Source organism: Lynx rufus, unplaced genomic scaffold (assembly GCF_022079265.1).
Source record: "Lynx rufus isolate CCGP_SWC_20201006 ecotype Redwood Valley unplaced genomic scaffold, mLynRuf1.p SCAF_5, whole genome shotgun sequence".
Classification (NCBI taxonomy): Eukaryota; Metazoa; Chordata; class Mammalia; order Carnivora; family Felidae; genus Lynx; species Lynx rufus.
In genome coordinates this window covers 19,920,312-19,940,640 of record NW_025814867.1, presented here as the reverse complement: position 1 = coordinate 19,940,640, position 20,329 = coordinate 19,920,312, and the positions used below count along the sequence as shown (strand labels likewise).

General features: G+C 37.3%; 1 long non-coding RNA gene across 1 annotated transcript in view; it reads right to left on the bottom strand.

Annotated features, from left to right (window-relative positions):
- Positions 1-20,329, bottom strand: part of LOC124526036 (uncharacterized) — a 339,939-nt gene that overhangs the window by 59,133 nt on the left and 260,477 nt on the right. The gene's annotated exons all lie outside the window — the stretch shown is intronic.

Sequence of the window (20,329 nt, the reverse complement as noted above, 5' to 3'; positions counted from 1 at the left end):
CCCGAGTATTATTTTAGACAATGAAAATATACATGAGAGACACATCCCTGCTGCCATGGGTTTTCATTCTGCTGGAAAGACACAGTAACCAAATAAATAAGTAGATGCTGAATGTAACTTATGTATGGAGGAAATAAACCAGTTCTGTACAGGAGAGCAACTGTGTTGTGGGCTCTGTGTTCCACCTCCTGGGTACCCCCACAAGACTAAACGACTTCGTCCTTCAGCTTCCAGAAATGCTACTGGCTGACACCTAGCTGTCATACCTCTCCAGTTACTCCAGGTGACGAGAGCTCCCTGGCCCAGTCATGTCCTCTTTCCAGGACAGCCTGTAACCAATGGCTGGTCAACGTGGGGATATAAAGGCTGGACTTGAGCGCCAACTTGGGACATCACTAAGAAGCCATCCCAGTCCTAGAACTCATAGTTTGGATGAACTCTTTGTGACTGCATCATAGTCCTGCTTCTCCCTTATCCCGGTCCCGCTTTCTTCCCTTCCCCGACACACTTTGATCCCTGATAAACTCCCCGCACACTAACCTCTTCCCAGAGTCGGATTCCTATGGAACCCAACTGCAATGGGCTAGAAACGGAAAGTGAATGTCTGCTTGACTCCTTTAGCATCCCCTTGCATTGCAGAATTTATTTCCTGCTCCCATTTGCCTTTACGCATACAGAATGACTTAATGTATCAGCAAGGCCCTCTATAAACCCGTGTCTACCACTTTTTTCAGCTCAAACATATATATATCTATATATATATATACAAACATATATATATATGTGTATATATATATATATACACATATATATATATGTATATATATATATATACAAACATATATATATATGTATATGCGTGTGTGTATCTATAGATATATCTATATATATTCATATATCAACCTTTTACCTCAAAAAATACTTACTACTTTCACAAAAATATTTGTATAAAACATGAATAATGAGTTATTTGTTAGAAATGAGAATCTGGATTATTTGAGGCAATATACTGGGAAATCTCCCTTCACTCTATTCTGGTGTTTTAGTAACAATTATAGCAAGTTACATTTACAGAGCATTTGCTACGACTCAAATAAGGGCTTCTATATTCATTATCTTATTTTATCCCTAGAAAAACTTTATGAATTACATATTACTCTTATCCCATTATAGTAATAAGAAAACTGAGGTTTACCAGGTGTAAATGAATGTGTGCAACAAACCACATCCACTGGGTGATAACATTTTAATCAAAACCCGGGCAGTGGACACTTAATCCTTAGCGACCATTTAGAGTTGCCTTTTATATCATTTGAGAACTGTTCTAAGGGTTAGGTGCCATTTTATGCATTTATTTAAAAATCCCATTCTCTTACCCAATTTCAAAATAAACCCAGTACATTTTACACTAATTATGAAAATAAAAACAACCAGGTAGTTTTTAAAAGTAGAAATTGCAACTACAACTTGAGATTTTTTTCCTACTTTAAAAAGAAAAAACCTTTTTTTCCTCCAGAGTGCTGCACTTCACTATCATAATGTTCTCTTCTATTCTGTTCCAGTTTTTAATCAGTCACATGTTAATATGCCAATGGGATAATACAAAAACCAGATATCCATGTGGGACATTGACCATCTGAGATGTTAAATCCCACCTAATATAATTATGTTGAAATAAGAGGTAAAATTTCAAGTATTAAGACATTGCAAAAAGGAAAGTGACACAAAAGAGACATAGTGTATTGTGTCCTGTGTAGTATATTTTACTACCCTTTCTAAAATGAATTTCGGGGCGCCTGGGTGGCGCAGTCGGTTAAGCGTCCGACTTCAGCCAGGTCATGATCTCGCGGTCCGTGAGTTCGAGCCCCGCGTCAGGCTCTGGGCTGATGGCTCAGAGCCTGGAGCATGTTTCCGATTCTGTGTCTCCCTCTCTCTCTGCCCCTCTCCCGTTCATGCTCTGTCTCTCTCTGTCCCAAAAATAAATAAACGTTGAAAAAAAAAATTAAAAAAAAAAATAAAAATAAAATGAATTTCATTTTGAGCAAGTGAGCAAAATAACATGGCTTGGTCCACAACATCTTTATTCATATTTTAATCATTTATATTTGATTAATGCATTTATTAATGCATTTGAGTTTGCATTTAATTAAATTTATCATGGACATTCTTTTTAAAAATAGGTTTAAAAAAAAACTACAATTTACAGGAAAATATATCATCAGTAGCATCGGAACACAGTTATTTTAGGTCAAACCACTGCAGGGAAGAAAGATTTATCTCCCTGAGTTTTGATCTATGCAGTTTTGAACTGAAGTCAAAAAGTCTCTCCTAGAATCATAATAGTAAACTGTTCTTGATCCATAGCCCCCAACGAAGAAAAAGGAAAGTTGACGATAAGTCAATTTTAGGAAAGGCTAGCTAACATGAGAACAATGCAGTTTCATAACAATCAGACCGAGCAGCCGAGGTTGGGGCCATTCACTGCTCAACAAAACAAAAATCTGAGTTGGAAGCTGAATTGAGAATAGACTCTTCTATTTGGTAGTAACACTACAAAGGGTAAATTAAATTGTTGGTAAGTTTATAAAAGTATGATAAAACTAGCTCATTTTATGTGTCATAATACTATAGATTTTACAAAAGGATGGGGTAAACTCTCATGGAATCTTTGACACCAAAATTTCTAAAACTGCATTCATACTGGAGCAGACAGTCTCAAAAAATAAACTTAAATTTTTCACATAAAGAAAAGTATATATATATATATATATATATATATATGTGTGTGTGTGTGTGTGTGTGTATAACTCAGACACCAGTCAAATAACCAGATTGGACAAAATGGATTGTAGGAATCTAGAACTTACTTTGAATGTGTCTGCTGTGTCTTATTTTAATTAAAACATGAGTAAACTCCAGAGAAAATCGGAGTATCCCCATTTTTGCAATACTGTAACAATTTCAGCATTTACGAAATCTAAACAAAGTCTACACTTAGAACATTAATAATATACGTCCTTTACCTGGTATGTGTCTTTCATGGAGCCTTCATTTATAGGAGAAAAGAAGTAACTAATTGTTTACTGGTCTCTTAAAAAATAATATAAACCCACTGTCAGAAAGACGTTGCTACAGGTTATATCCCCCCCAAAGTCAAAGATTGAAGTCCTAACTCCACTGCCTCACAATTTCATTGTAATGGGGGAAAGAATTTTTTAAGAGGTAATTAAGTTAAAATGAAATCATTAGGGTGGGCCCTAATCCATTATTCCTGATGTCCTTCTGTGAAGAGGGAATTAGGACCCAGAAGTTGAAGACTGTGTGAAGAAACATGGAAAAGGCAGGCAATGCCTACAAGTCACGGAAAGAGGCCTCAAAGAAACCAACCCTTCCAACACCTTAATCTCAGACTTTTGGTTAGCAAAACTATGAGAAAATTAATTTCTGTTGTTTAAACCACCCAGTTTACGTATGGTGCTTTGTTAAGGCAGTCTTAGAAAAACGAATGCAGGCATGTAGACAAAGCTCATTACCAAAGAGTAGAACTATTATGCTAATATATATGCTAATGGGACATTACAAAAACCAAATATCTAGGTGACACATTGATTGACCTTTTGAGACTTGAGATCCCCCCTAATGTAATTATATATTAAAATAAGAAGTAAAATTTCAAGTATCAAGGTAAGACATCACAAAAAGCAAAGTGACATAAAGGAGACATAGTTGTTAACTCTGGTAGTTATCTGAGAGCAAATGAGTCCAACCAGTGCAAATGCTAATTGTTGCATTCATGAATCAAACAATTCATCAATCTTTCTATCTCATTTACCGAATTAGTCTTCTTTTAAGTTAATATTTGCTTCAAATTCAGAAGCCTGTGTCTCCCTCACTAGATTACAGTTTTCTCAAGAAAAAAACAAAACAGTGTTTATCAATCTTAGCAAATAGAGGGCCTAGGATGACCCTTAACACTTAAGAAATGCTTCAAGAAGGGAATAAGTCCATGAAGTCCCAGCTTACAATGGATCCACTTAGGAATTTTTGACTTTACCATGGTGCAAAGACAATATGCGTTTTGCAGAGACTGCACTTTGAATTTTGATCCTTCCCCAGGCGAGTGCTATGCAGTAGGATCCTCTCAGAGCGTGGGCGGGCAGGCACAGCGCCAAGTCCACCTTGCAATCACTGGGGTAAACAACTGATACAAATGTTGTTTTCCCCTCTAGCTACAATACTCAATACCTGACACAGGTATTCAATACTTTGTTAGCAAATAGGCTTTGTGTTAAATGATTCTGTCCAACCATAAGCACAGTGAAGGTAGGCTAGGCTAAGCTTTGAGATTCAGTGGATTAGGTGTATTAAATGCATTTCTGATTTATGATAGTTTCCTTTTTTTTAATGTTTACTTATTATTGAGAGAGAGAGAGACACAGAGCACGGGCAGGAGAGGGGCAGAAAGAGAGGAGACACAGAATCGGAAGCAGGCTCCAGGCTCTGAGCTGTCAGCACAGAGCCCCAAGCAGGGCTCAAACTCACAAACCACAAGTTCATGACCTGAGCCGAAGTGTGAGGCTCAACCAAATGAGGCTCAACCAAATGAGCCACCCAGGGGTCCCTGACTTGGGATATTTTCAATTTATGATGGTTTTATTGGGGTGTAATCCCATCGTAAGTTATGGAAGATCTGTAGTGAATGAGCAAATGCTCGTTTGGCTGAACAGCAGCAACAGCAGCAGAACATCAAGTTAAATCTAGATACTTACAGTGTGAGTTACCCGCTCACCATATTCAAGATATGAACAAATGGTGGCACTGGGACCCTTATTTTGAAACAATGTTTCAAATGTTAGGAGAAAGACTGCTCAATGTAGGGCTACAAGTTAGGAGTCCCAGCAGCAATGTCACACTCTGAGCACATCAATTAGCTCCCCGACTACTCTTCTAGGGGTACACTGAGGATAGCTGCTTTTCTTAACTCGTGAAGTGGTACTAAGGGTGAAGAATAAAATAATGCAACTGCATAGACTTTTTAAAAACATCTCTTAGGAGGTCTGACATTTCTGGGACCGAACCCAATGCTTTACTGTTCTGTCATCCCTCATTTAAAAACATAGAAGCCACTTATGATCAAGGATTGGTGAAAAATAATAAACGCACTGGACCTTAAATCAGAGGCACCTGAGTTCTTATGTAGTTGCCAATGTAATATTTATAGCCTGGGTCTCACCACACTTACTGTGAGAACAAAATGAAAAAGATGTTCAAAAGTGTATTGAGAGCTAGTAACTTCTATAAACTTCTAGGCACTGCAATTTATTATTATTATTATTATTATTATTACTATTTTAGTTTTCTGAATTGTGGAGTAGAAAATTAACCAATTAACAATGTAAGATATAACTACCCATAACATGATAAAATATAAGCAAAAGATGACTAAACAAGAGTGAAGAAAATAATAATAATGCAACTATGTAAAATGTGAAATAAAATGTGGCTACATTGTAAGTAAAAATGCATCCACTTGAGTTCATATGCTCAGGATGTAACTACAAAATGTTCAGTAGAACTTACTAAAATTCTCTCCTATCACCATACTTAAGGTCTGGATGCCCCGGGTCCCTATACCACTTACCCAAGACTCTAGGGCAAGCTGTTCATATGCAAATGATTTTGGCTTACTGTTTTAAAGGAGGAAAAAGACCATACAACTGTTTTAACATTTTAAGTCAATTGCTCTTTATGACTGTGTAGCCACTTTGCATTACTTTAAGTGTCTTTTCACTTGAAATTCAGTATTATTTTAAAAAAATGTATAGTTGGGAAATATCTCAGTAAAAATTTCTCTGTGCAGCCAACTCTTTAGATTGACATTACCATAAACATCTGTTTATGTTGTCACCCTTGAGCCCAAATATGGATGAAATCTTAATAAAATACTGAAAATGAAAATCATTCCCCATAATTAACCAAAGTCCAAACCATAAGCATTTCGAACACTATCTCAAAACAAATCTATTTGTGTAAGCTATTGATTAACAAACCTTGGCAAAACCTTAATTAATATTTGTGGAAGACACACTGTGTGTAAAATGCTATTTAGCCATTATCCTCATAAAACTTATAATTCAGTGGAGAAGATAATCATATACTCCAGTAACAATACTCCAGGAAATAATATCTCTTATAAGCAAGGTAAATATTTGGAGCTTTTCCCTAAGTAATTATAGCTTTCTTTATGGAATAGATCTGTTTCGTGAAAGAGTACCCATATTAAATGTATGAATATTTAAATGTACAAATGTATAAATATAAAGGGTACTTTCCATTGTGTTTTGCTATGTGGGAGATAGATTCTTCTGTGGTTAAAAAAAAAAGCTATAATTCATCACAACACTTTAAAGATACTGTTAATAATAAACACTTCTTAATGACTGGCAGGTGCACTCTATACTCAAAGTGCATCTAAAATCATCCTGAGAGGTCTAAATTACTTTTCATATTTAATTGGTGAAGAAACTCTCAGCGAGGCTGCACAAGATCACCTAACTAGGACATGTCAGACTAGGTTGAACAGACCTGCTTTTCTCTGACTCAATAAATACTCTTATCCACAACGCTATACTAACATCAGCCACAAGTAGTTAGTATTATTTCTTAGAACTGCCTGTGTATCTACAATTATCTCAAAATAAAAATTTTAATTTGAAAGAAGTAATTAGCCTGATAAAATAACAGGTTATAAAATGAAATGTAAAGTAGTCAGAATTGTTTATATTTGACAACAAAAATAGCAATTTTATTTTAGCTAAAAACACTGAATTCTAAAGTCTATGAGATGCTATCAAAATCCTCCACTGAAAAGCACAGCAATATAATGTTCACTTATAGTTTGTCCTTAGACCACTCTTTTTTAGAACTTTCTAGAAGAATCTATGTTTCAGAAATGAATAGTCTGTTCAAAAAGATATTCAGACACAAGAGATATAATTACTAAAAATCAACAAGAATAATTGCTAAAACATCTGCCTAAAAATACTTTAAGGGTCTTTTCCTAGATAGTGCATTTAAAAAATCTGAATCAGATTTTTATACACCAAGCTACAATATAAGTAGTATACTTACCATAACTAAGTTGCTCCAAATGCAAATGCATTCAAGAACTCAAGAATAAGCCGAAAGTCCAATGCAAACAAGCCAAGAGTGAAAAATGGTAGTAGTTTAAGACTAAATAAATACCCATCAGCACAAAGCACATTTAAGATTAACTTATATCTTCAACATTGATTCCAAGTAATGATACAATAATGGGATTCACAGGATTCATAGTCCAAAGATGCTTCCCTCTCTACCAAGAAAAAAAAAAGGGGGGGGGCGGGGGGGGGGGTAAAAAATCAGGTTAAGTGTGAGTAGGAGATTTAAATGACTGCTGCTTCCAAATATGGAATGAAAATGCTGCCAACTTGAAGAGAAACAAAAGAATTGCTTGTTTGTTCTCACTGACCCTTAAGCGGGGCTTTCTCTCATATATGTTTTGTATCATTACCTCATATTGTTCATGTAGCCAACATAAAGGGAGTAGGTCAATGTTCCCTTATCTGCGCAAGTTTCCACAGAGGCAAGAAAGATAAGGCTACATCGCACAATGGATACCACAGACTCTCTCTCTGCAAAGCTGAGAAGTCTGTAATAACTTCAAATTAAAGGGAGTTCACAATCCTTACTTTTCATGGCATATATAAAATAAAATGTAAAGAAGAACAAAGTAAGACAGAAGTTACGAGTTTCCCGCTTATGACATGCTATGATAAGTCCCTTCTATTTCTCGTCTAATAAGATTATGACAGTGTTCAATTTTGTACATGATCAAAGTGCACTAAAGTACTACAAGTGTTTGTGACAGTTTGTATCCATTGAGGTCAGCAGAGCCCCAGTTACAATTACACGTAACCCTGTCCCTGTGCATGACATGGTGTGACTGAGGCTTGCACTTTCTGAGGCGAGAAGTGTAATTCACAGCCCAGATGGAGAGTTGTCTTAAGATTCTTGGGTTCTAAATTAAAAGATTTCCTTGGGTCTTTGATTCCTGCAACATAATTATTTCCTAACACATTTTTAAGAGGAGTGGTTTCATACTGACCTAATGAGGACCTAGCCTAGCCTCCTAGTCTACAGAATTTCCTGTCACTAAACATTTTTGTACAAATATCTCAGGTCTTAAGTGCATAATAATATCAAGCTGTAATAGAGTCTAAGTTATTCATTCAATCCACAAGTAGTCAGTAAAAATTTGGGGCATACATAGTTTTCTAAAAACTGCTTCCAAATATTTTCTGTTGAAAAGTTTCCTTTTCCTTTAGGGAACAGGCTTCCCTAACAAGATTTTATTCTAATTCTATAATCTGTGAGTTCGTTTCAGTTATTAAGAGTCAGTCATAACCATCTTAAAACTTCGGTCTCCTGTTGGGCTAAACACTCTCTCCTCATCCCCTCTTTCTGCCAAGCTCTGGAGTTCTGCTTGGAGGGATGTGAGGCCCCGTCTGATGTTACAACTTCTTTTTTTTCCAGAAAGCTTCTTATTCTACTAGAGATGGGGTAGGAAGGAAGAAGACAAAAAATATATATTTCTCTTTTTTTAAGTTTATTTTTTTAATGTTTATTTATTTTAGAGAGAGACAGAGAGAGAGAGACAGAGAGAGAGAGCAGGGTAGGGGCAGAGAGAGTGGGACACACAGAATCCGAAGCAGGCTCCAGGCTCTGAGCTGTCAGCAAAGGAGCTGGAACCCACAGACTGGAGCCCCACGGACCACGAGGTCATGACCTGAACCAAAGTCAGACACTTAACTGAAGCACCCACGTGCCCTGAAAATATATTTCTTTCTGTGCTAGCCCTTGGAGATTTGTCTTTCCTCTGATGATTGTTCCATGCTTGCTTAATCCCATAAACCGACAGTAAGCTTAAACACTCCTTCCTGCTTATTTCCTCCGTGTGGGCAGCATCCAAGAAGGCTGTACTTGTCATACACCCCACTCCCACCACCTCAAGCAATTTCCTGGTGTGGAAGATCTGGACAAACCTGAACCCCGCAGCCCTGCCAAAGCCTCTTGCTGGATTCTCCTCATCCAGTGGCTGGCCCTCTATCCGTGGAAATTTATTTCTCTGTGCCACGCCAACGGTGGAAACACAGGCTGTGCCCTCAGCATTCCTCCTGTGAGTTCCACCAAGTCTCTTGGACCACATCCATGCCCCAGCAGCATCAGGTTCTCATCAAGGTCAGCAGCTCTGCGACTTTCATGCAAAACACAACCACCCCTCCCTGATTTACTGTTGCCGTCTCTGCAGGGAACCCACACCAGGTGCAGGAAATACACCCAACTGGAATTCATCACATTCTGATACAGTTGCTTACTGTGTGCCAGAAGCCGGTGTTAGAACAAACAATAGAAGAGGGCAGCACACATCCCACTGCCCCCCCAGTCACCTTCCTGGCTGTGGTCACCCACAAACCTCTGCAACATTTTAGCTCCTGGCTCACAATCACTCTCTCTCAAACTGCTCTTGTCGTAGGTCATGGTGCTCTCATGCATGTAGACGTCCTTCCAAAGCATTGTTCTTCCATTTATTTCACCTGCAGTACTCATACCCTTTGTCCTACCCCAGCCACATACTCTTACTTCGATAGTATTAACTGCAGATAAGCGAAAGCCCTCTCAAATCTCAGACATCCCGCTCTCTGACCACCACCTCCTGTCTTTCCTGATCACATGTTCTCCTACCAGAACCGACATGGTTTTTTATCCCTTCCTACCACATTTCAGTATTCCTCTTTGCTCTGCTCCCATTTTCCCTTTTATCTGACCTAAATTCCAAGGACTATCATTAAAATCACAAACACACATGAACTTTATCTTCTTCCTTAAATCTCATGTTCCACCTGCTTCTCACCAGCAACCTCTCTCCTGAATGTGGATGGAGCTATGACAATGATAGGGCTTTTATACTGCCTGGGCCTGAAAGTCAGATTCTTACCCTGCACACTGCTATATTCTAGTTGAGTAATTTGGGCAAGTTATTTAAATTCTCTGTGCTTCAGTCGCTTCATGCAGGATGGAGAAAGTATCAGTACATATTTCAAATACATACAGTAAGAACTAAATGAGTTAGTACATGTTATTCAATGCATGGCACTTAGTTAAGTCTTCATAAAGACTATTTATGGCTATTGTTGCTATTATTAAACATATTTTTCTGTCCTTTAAAACTCAAATTTAATCCGAGGCAGATCCCTTAAGAAAACTTAATTATGTCTGAAATATGACAGAAATGTTGATATGAAAGAAATGAATAATTTGCTTATATATTATTAAAAGCTTAAATCATGATTTAGATGTCATGGTTTTCATAGTGTAACAATAATTAGGAATGTTTTCTTCAAAAAATAGCTTCCTTTACTTTTCTTATGATAAATTTCACCTAAAAAAATAGAGATGAGATAAAAAAAACGTAAGAAAAACCTGCAATCAATAACTCCCTAACATAAACAATAACCATTAACACCTTGGAATATAATAGTTTTCTACACCCTTGCTGCCCAATGTGGCGTTGTGGTTATTTAAGTTAAACAAAATTAAAGTTCCTCAGTGGCACTAACATTTCAAATGCTCAATAACCACAAGTGACTAGTGGCTACAATATTGGATAAAATACGTATGGAACATTACCCTCATCACAAAAAGTTCTACTGAACAATACTGTCTATACATTGTATTATACACAAGTAATGGTAACAGTGAATATAAAATAAAATCTACATTTGATTGTCATTTTTTTAATTCACTGTCAATAGATGTGTTCTGGCTACCTCATTATCCCATCATGTCTCTAGGTTGTATTTGAAGGTCCTTTACATAGTCCCCATTGTCTTGCAAAAATTTGCAACTGTAAACTTGTCATTAAGTCTTTATATGTAATGTTTTCATTAAATACATTTTAGAAGAAATCCCCTTATGTTTATTTGTCCTATCAAAAGACATATACATTTTTTAAGCATTGGATAGATGTTGTAAATTCTTTTTTATTTTTTTAAAATTTTTTTAATGTTTATTTATTTTTGAGAGAGAGAGAGAGACACAGAGTGTGAGCAGAGGAGGGGCAGAGAGAGAGAAGGAGACACAGAATCCGAAGCAGGTTCCAGGCACTGAGCTGTCAGCACAGAGCCCGATGCGGGGCTCGACCCGCGAACTGTGAGATCATGACCTGAGCCGAAGTCAGACGCTTAACCAACTGAGCCACCCAGGAGCCCTTCTTTTCTTTTTTTTAAATGTTTAATTTATTTATTTAGACAGAGAGCTTGCACACACCCGCCTGCATGCAAGGGGAGGGGCAGAAAAAGAGGAGAGAGAATCCCAAGCAGGCTCTGTACTGCCAATGTGGGCTCAATCCCACCAACCATGAGACCATGACATGAGCCAAAACCAAGAGTTGGAGGCTTAACCGACTGAGACACCCAGGCGCCCCTGTTGTAAACTCTTTTGTAAAGACTCTGAAATATTTTATATCACACACATCGTTCTAACATAGGTTCCTTGTTATATATTCCAGTATGATCCAGGATGAAATACAAGACAATGGGAGCATACAAAAATGAAATGAAATCTCATAGTGGCAGCTAAGAGAGCAATGGAAACCAAGAAGCCAGTGAATTTAGGAAAACTTAAAGAAGTATCCTTAAATTGATTCCAAGAAGTTAGAAGAAGCGGGACATTAGCAAGATGATGAAGAAAAAGATCTTCCATTAAAAAAAGAAAGAAAATTTCCATGAAAAAAAATTTTTTAACTCCAAAGAATATCATGATCAAATATGAAGCAAACTGAAACGTATAAGGACTTCGAATTATCTGTAAAGTGTAAGAAAAGAATATTCATTTGTTCTTAAGAAACAAATAAAGGGTTATTAGCATACACAGTATACATCCATATCACAAATTTAATGGTAGAGCTTATAGACCACAAACGGTGTATTTCCAAATCATTAAGTACAGAAGCTATGAAATATAAAAAGTTGTATTACAACAAACAGATACATAACTCAGTAAATTCCTTGCATTATCCTTTTAGTATTATTTCTCTTTTCTGCATATAGGTTGCAAATACTTCCAATTCCTTTCCCAAGAACGAAATGTAAACAGCATACATAGAATAGTAAAACATACATAGAATGTAAAAACTCTTACTGCATACATGGACATTGTGTGATCACATGTACATTTTTTTTTTAATGTTTATTTTTGAGACAGAGAGAGACAGAGCATGAACGGGGGAAGGTCAGAGAGAGGGAGACACAGAATCCGAAACAGGCTCCAGGCTCTGAGCTGTCAGCACAGAGCCCGACGCGGAACTCGAACTCAACGTACCGTGGGATCATGACCTGAGCCGGAGTCGGACGCTCAACCGACTGAGCCACCCAGGCGCCCCTCCATGTACATGTTTTAAGCAGCTTGAGATTTAATTACTTTTGGTTCCCACAGACTAGCTGGAGGTGGAAACCAACAGACCAAACCATGCAAATACTATTTAACCAAAGCATCTGTGTTTATATATCACAGATATTCTATTTTGCATCATTATTACTGAGCATGTATAAAATGGTCCACACATGAAACAACAAATCCCATAGGAAGTATATTTTGATGCATATGAAATATAAAATTTTACAAACACTGCTACTTTGAGTGTTACCTTTATGTGACTTTTCTTTTAGTAGCACCTTTATTTCTTAAGGAAAGTGTTTCACATGGGGTGATTGGGGTTGAACAGCACCTAAGGAGGGTCAGCCTAAGAGAAGGAAAGAGACAAGAGGCAAAAAGAAGGCAAACATCATAATACCCTTCCTCACGGCCACAGAAACTCCTGTCTCATTCAGGTGCTAGCAGGCTGTTGATGCTGGAATTCTGTGCCCCAACTAATTTTCCTTACACCAAAGCTTTCAAAGAAATGTAAAGATACGTTTTGAAGTATCAAAGTGAGATTAGATCAACAGAACAGGGATTCTTATTGGTGAATTTTTTAAGAGATAAAGACAGAGCAATAATATATATGAGCACAAATCAATGATAAGTCCATTCTAAAGGGATATTTCTGGGTTGGTCCATTCAGTGCTATCCTCAGTTATATATATTATTGGACATATTACAAAGTAAAGTCTTCGGTGAGACATTTAAAACAAAGTAGAAGAGGATATAAAATATCAAGAAGAAGAGGTTAAGGTGGTAATAAAATCAGAGTTTACCATTAGGTGAGCAAAACATTTACCACCCAGACAACGCCCTCTCTGCAGTATGTACAGGAAATGAGATAGCAAGTTATAATAGGTCCTATATAATTGTGAGCACATTAATTATATGAAAAGTGCAGGAATAAGCATTTGCACATAAAAAGAAAATTCCATCACTGAAATTATCAAGAAGTTCACACACATAATTACATAGTACTTTTCCAGCCTTAACACAATGAAGCTTTCAGATAGGAAGAAAAATAGACCAAAGCATATCATTATCCCCAAATCTCTAAGTGAACTTGAAATGATTTTAAGTTTCAAGAAGTTTGTAGAGAAGGAAATATAAACTTCAGAGCAGCCCTGAGCTACAATAACAAGTACATTATGAAATGTATACAGTTGGATGTGAATTGATTTTCTCATAGACCCTCTACTACTTTCTAGATAGATGCAAGGCAATTAAATTAAGTCACTAGTTGCTTAGCAATCGCCTTCATTTTTTTCAGACATTTTATTTTTAATATGATGGATTTAGAGTCATGCTGGGACATACAGTTTGAAAAGTCTAGTAGAAGGCTGAAAGTGCAGTTCTATTTTCACAACGCTTACAGTGAATCCTCACGGCAGACAGGATATGCTAGGTTAAACGACAGTGACAAAGTTCTAAAATCTTAGTCACTTAAAGAAAGAAAAACTTAGTTCTTGCTCACACCACATGTCCATCTCAGATCAGCAGGGCCTTCACTGCAAATTAACCCTCACGCCGGGTCACGAACTATCAAAGCCTCCACCAACTAAAACACTTGTGTTGATCTCTGTGACAGAGGAAAGGAAACTAACAAATCACACACCAGCTTCTCAAGTCTTCTGCCAAAAAGTGACAAATCACTTCCAATCACATTTTCTTGGCTAGAGCAAATGATAGGTCATAACCTTATTTCAGGGGTGTGGAGTATTACAATCCTTCCAAGTGAGTGATTAGTAAGCACATCTAATCACTACAAGCAATGTATATGCTCTGTTTTCAAATAATTATTTCCTCCTTTTCCTGGGTAACTTTACATTCGTGGAAATAAAATGTTGAATCCTATCCCTATTCCCAGGTTATGTACCTTATGCAGTATTGGGCACTCAGTATTTGTGAATGAATAATAAGGACAGTCTGCTGAGTTAAATATTTTAGCATGTTTAAGCCCAAGTAATGTTGAAAAGAGACCTTTGGATTCGACATAAAGTTCATGCGTAACCCTAGAGAAGTGTCTCAGAAGTATGACAAAATGAGATAAAGCAATGAAAGAAAAGCATGGGGACTGCCCTTTCTAAAAGTTTGGCAGTGATTCCACGGAGAGATTTGGGACAGCAGCCTGAAGAAAGGAGAGTACAGCAGATCTGGAGGGCAAGCAGATGGAAAAAAAGAGCCAAGTTTTAAGCAGGACGATGAGTAACTGGTGAAATGTTTAAAAGGTACCAGGAGGAAGTGGGATTATAAGATAAGTAATCGGCCCTTGGGAGAGCAATCCTCTGGGGACAGACATGTGAATCAGGATGGTTATAAATGAAGCTGTAACTGGTAATGACAGAAGGGAAATGTGAAGGTGTACCACTCTAATAACGTTTATTTCATCTAAGAAAAAGAAACCAGAAAATATTCTGAATTTAAGAGCAGGCATTGGATAAAGAATTTGAAATTCAGGACAAATTTCTGAACAGCCTTTATAGGAAGGCAGCTACTAAGCATTAGAAGAATGAGTGGCACCGAGAAAGAATGTCCAGTTGGAAGTGAAATTTTAAACGGCAACATACTCATCTCCAAAGTTATGAGAACCATCTCTATGATTTAATGACCCAATATCATAAGCCTACAAATCATCTGGTTACACATCCAGGCCCAGAACCCAGGAAATGGAAGCAGAGGACCTCTTTTTGACATCTAGCAAAAAGTGGGATACTTTTGACTCCCTATACAAAAAAATAAAAAATAAAAACCTCTGAAACTCTATTTGCCCATTCTGACTTATTTACTGCGAACAAAATAAAAATGCCATTATATAATGCTTCTCTCAGTGTGGCCATTTTGTTTTTCTTTTTTAAAGTTTATTTATTTACTTTGAGAGAGACAGAGACAGCATGAGTGGGGAAGAGGCAGAGAGAGAGAATCTCAAGCAGGCTAGGTGCGGCCAGTGATTTTGAGCAAAATGCAAAAGCTGTCTATATTATTTTTCCTTCTAGTAAAAGGCTAATACCAGCTCATTTGCAAGGAGGTATTGGATTCCGCAAGACAGAAAAATCTCTTGGAACTTGCATGATAGTATTTCTCTATGTATGTTGTTAGTTGAATCAATTGCAGCCTCCACCTAGAATTACCTAATGATGGTAGATTTAAATGGCCACGGCGAGGGGCACTTGGTGGCTCAGTCGGTTAAGCGTCCAACTCTTGATTTCAGCTAAGGTCATGATCTCACGGTTTCATGAGGTCAAGCAAGCCCCACATCAGGCTCTGTGCTGACAGCATAGATCCTGCTTGGGATTCTCTCTCTCTCCCTCTCCCTGCCCGTCCGCTGCTCACACTTGCACTCTCTCTCTCTCTCTCTCAAAAAAAATAAAGAAATAGATAAATAAATGTTAAAAAATGCTTTAACGTATAGAAATAAACTCTGTGGAAAGTAGTGTTGGTATTGAAAACAAAACAAAACAAAACAAAACCTCAAGCCCAGAAAAAGTGGAGCTGAATTTAGAGGCAAAATGATGAACTCAGCTTGAAATGACAATGGGAGTACCAGTAGAAATGACAGGAAATGATGCCCTGTGGACACAGTGCATCTCTCACTGGTATGAAAACTAGTTATGAACCATATGTAAACAAATGAATGTATAATGTCACGTCTATTCCTTGGCCACGTCATTTTTTAAGTGGGCTGTAAAAGAGAATGAGATATATGTAGTAAAGGCAGCATAAGGTTCAAAAACAAGGTACTTTTCAGGTAGAGGAAAGTTCTCAAAATTGTCTGTGGGATCACTTTCTTACTTGAACGGAAGGCAAAAGAAAAGCCACAAATGACATGACACATGAGGATGGGATTACTGCGACTGTTAAAATCACAGCCACTTTACTAGCTTTAACGAGATCCTCTTTGGGGACGCTTCCAACGTTATGTTGGAAAGTAGTCACAGTTGAACTCTTACAACTTGTTTCATTTTCTGAAAAATTTCAGGAACTAATAAAGCAAGAGCTAAATAAACCTTTACTAGACTGTTGGAAGAGCATGATTTCTTTCTTGAAAACATATGCCTGGGTAATTTTATTCTTTTAGAGCAAACTACTTTTATGATTTTCCACAAAAATACGCCAAGCCATCCTCAAACTAACCTCCCAATGACTTCCAAATGACTTTAGTGTGCGGACACGCATTATATTCCCATACACACACAGCCATACTCATGGAATCGGCGCCACGGTTCCAGCAACAGACACAATAAGTATTGTGCAGTTCTTGGCAGTTTCCTAAGGGACATGCTTCACTGTATTCTCTATGCACATTATGAAAATTAACCAAACTTCTGTAATTTATTACCATCATTTTTACTAGACTTCACTGACGCTTCTCTAAGAGCCAACTTCCAAGATTCAATGCTGTTTATTTTAATAACAAAGCAATGACATGAAGTCTTAAACATTCTTTCAAAATGGAAAAAAATACCAATGCCCTTGTAAGCCCTGTTCACTGTAGGGGGCACGAGAGGCACATTGTGTTGACATACGTTGTCTCACTGTGTGTCCCTCTGTTCACCTCATGCTTTAAGTGTTAGAAACAAAGAAATAACACTCTGACTTTAACGTTTTGGCTCTCCTTTAGTATGAAATCATGAAATAAAAACGAATAACTGTGTATTCCTTTGAGACTCTGATAATCAGGGTGATCACTCAGTTGGCACATTTCTGTTTCCATCAGGTTATAAAAATTGAGAGCCTTCTAATATTATTTGATTATGCTGCCCCTCTAGAGATCACTAGCTATTATTACCCTAAACCTTTTATTATTCTGAAACACACAGTCAGTTATTAAAATATTGTATTTGAGGGGCGCCTGGGTGGCTCTGTCGGTTAAGCATCCGACTTCAGGTCAGGTCATGATCTCACGGTTTCTGAGTTCAAGCCCCACATAGGGTTCTGTGCTGACAGCTTGGAGCCTGGAGCCTGCTTTGGATTCTTTGTCTCCTTCTCTCTCTGCCACTCCCCCACTTGTGTTCTCTATCAAAAATAAGTAAATGTAAAAACATTTTTTACAAAATATTGCATTTGAGTTATAAGGATGGAAAAAAAATACTGCAGTCTTTTGCTGTTCAAAACAAAACTCGTTGATGTTGCATCACAAACACATTTGGGAAAGTAGTTAAGTTGCCAGGTTTCAAATTATCAGAGGGATGGAGTAAAAACAAATTCATTGAATAACACAGAATTTCCAAACTCAGCTAATGGACAAGATGATTCATTGTTCTGATGTGGCAAGACAAAATGGAAAGTCAACAACTGGGAAAGCACAAAAATGCAGAGACTGGAAACTTTCAAAGTTGGGCATGGAAAGCAAGCAATTTGCTGTAATCAGAATGTAATAGGCAGCATTAATTCATAGGAAGATGCCTTTTGGAGTACCAAATTAGCCTAATCAATTTAGAAACTTATTAATGGTCCTGACAATTTTCCTTAAGGACCACATCAAGGTATATAACATAACTGTTAAAGTCACTTTAGCATTTGCATAAAATTAGTTTATCTTCACATCAAATCTGAGTATGGTTATAAAACCTATCTTGGAATACATTTCGGAGCAATTTTCAAATTAAAGTTTCATTAGTACTGCCTTAATACTGTCATTTATTGATTGTTCTCATCTCCATTCCAGTCATAGACTATCATTGTCCCAAGTAATTCATTCCAATGTATGATAGACTTAACAGAAGCTATTTCCCTGAATATGTGGAAAGAAAAGGAAAATATTCAGGGTAGCACAGAGAACATCAGGCATTGAGTCAGACAAGGTTAATTCATGATCCAACTTTGCTACCTACCAGTTACTCAACTTGCCAAATCACTTGACCTTTTGTTTATGTATCTTAAAAATAATGTAACTATCATAATGGTAACACATACCCACCTGATTTGTGGGAAGAAACAAATGAGAAATTACAGATGTCATTTCAGTATTCTATAAAGCACTATTTCATTGTTGTATTTTAGTGTGTGCCTTGATAGGAATAGAATGCTTGCTCTAAATGGACAAAGCAATGTGAATCCCGTAATTCACAATGGCAACCTTTTCTACCCTGAATAGTATTTAGTTTTTCCTCAAATTTTCTTACACATGCTAAAAAATCCTAATTAGGGAAACTTGAACTTTGTTAAAGGCAATTTTTTAAGAAGGAACTTCTTTCTTCTGATGTCCTCAGAGTTTCGAAGACTTCCTCTTCAACTTTTGAATATTTAAATTCAGAAATCATGTTCTAATTTATGATCTAAAAAGAGAAAACATGTTTCGGAGTGCCTGGGTGGCTCAGTCAGTTGAGCATCTGAGTCTTGATTTCAGCTCAGGTCATGATCCCAGCGATATTCTCTTTCTCTCTCTCCCTCTCTCTCTCTTCCGCTCTCTCTCTCCCTCTCTCTCTTTCCCCTTGCCCTTCTCCCTGGCTCGTGCTCTCTCACTGTCAAATACGTAAAATAAATAAATTAATTAAATAAAAAGAAAACTTTTAAAATTTTTGGTATCATCTCTTCAGGTTAACTTGTTCTGGTTTTTCATTTATAAAGAGTCAAGGAAGTATACATTGGGATCAGACATAATTTATGATTAATAAATAATTAAGAGTTATGCCACTCATTAGTAAGGAATTTCTACAAATACAGAGTACTCACCCAAATCCATAGGAATGGAAAAATGGTATTTTGAAAGCAATTTCTTAAGGTCAAACTTTTCTTTATGAGGCGCTAAAAAACTTTACTCAACTCACTAAAAGCCATTAATTAACCAATAATTGAACCATGTCTACTTTACTCAGAAGAGACCAAATGACACAGTGTATCAAAAATTTGATAGATTATGAGGCTGTTTTTAAGGCAATTCTTAAAGTATCTTAAGATTCTGATAACTATTTCAACCCTCTACAAATTCTATGTCTACCACATTGCAGAATTTAATCATTTACTCACTCAACAATGTTTGGGGATACCTACTTTGTTCAAGGCACTGTCCAGCATCACAAGAGGTAGAAAGATTAATACAACATGGTCCCTGTCATACAAGAATTATCCTCTGTGGGATTATAGCTATCATTGTCTAGATTATTGATGCCTGGAGAGACTTGTGAAGAACTGTGAAGAATTATCAAGGGAAATCAAATTAATTCACTGCATCCTACTTACCAATTATTTAAGCAAATATGAACTTGCCCACTGCTTTTACCTCAGAGCTACCCCTCTCATTCCTGGAAGGTATCCATTTTCCCAGGTTCCCCAATGAGTCAAGCTGACTCCAGTTTTTAACTCATCACAAGGAGTATCAGCACGATGAATTTGTCTAAGTAAGTGGGCTCAAACTCACTGCCATGGAACCATGGCCAAAGGTATCGTTAAAGGAAGTGAATTTACAAAGCGTCGTCTAAGGAATACATGGCCTTCCCGTTCCGCTAGAAACTTTGAAATGTTTAAAGTTAAGACAAACCAGAAAGCATCCAGTAACTACACTGCTCTTCACTTTTACGAAAGATTCCTATCAAAGTCTCTGCTCTATTAACAAGAAGAAGTTATTCGCTGCATCATTCAGTTCCCTTTTCATGAAGACTCATGGGAAAACTTCCCTCCGGTCTCAGTCCTAGGAATGGTGTTTTTCTCTTGAACAGCATTGTTCTGATGATATCTGTGCCCACGGATGTGATTGATGTTTAAAAGCTTAGGGCCAAGGACCCCTGGGTGCCTCAGTTGGTTGAGTATCCGGCTCTTGATTTCAGCTCAGTTCATCATCCCAGGGTCATGGAACAGAGCTGCATGACAGGCT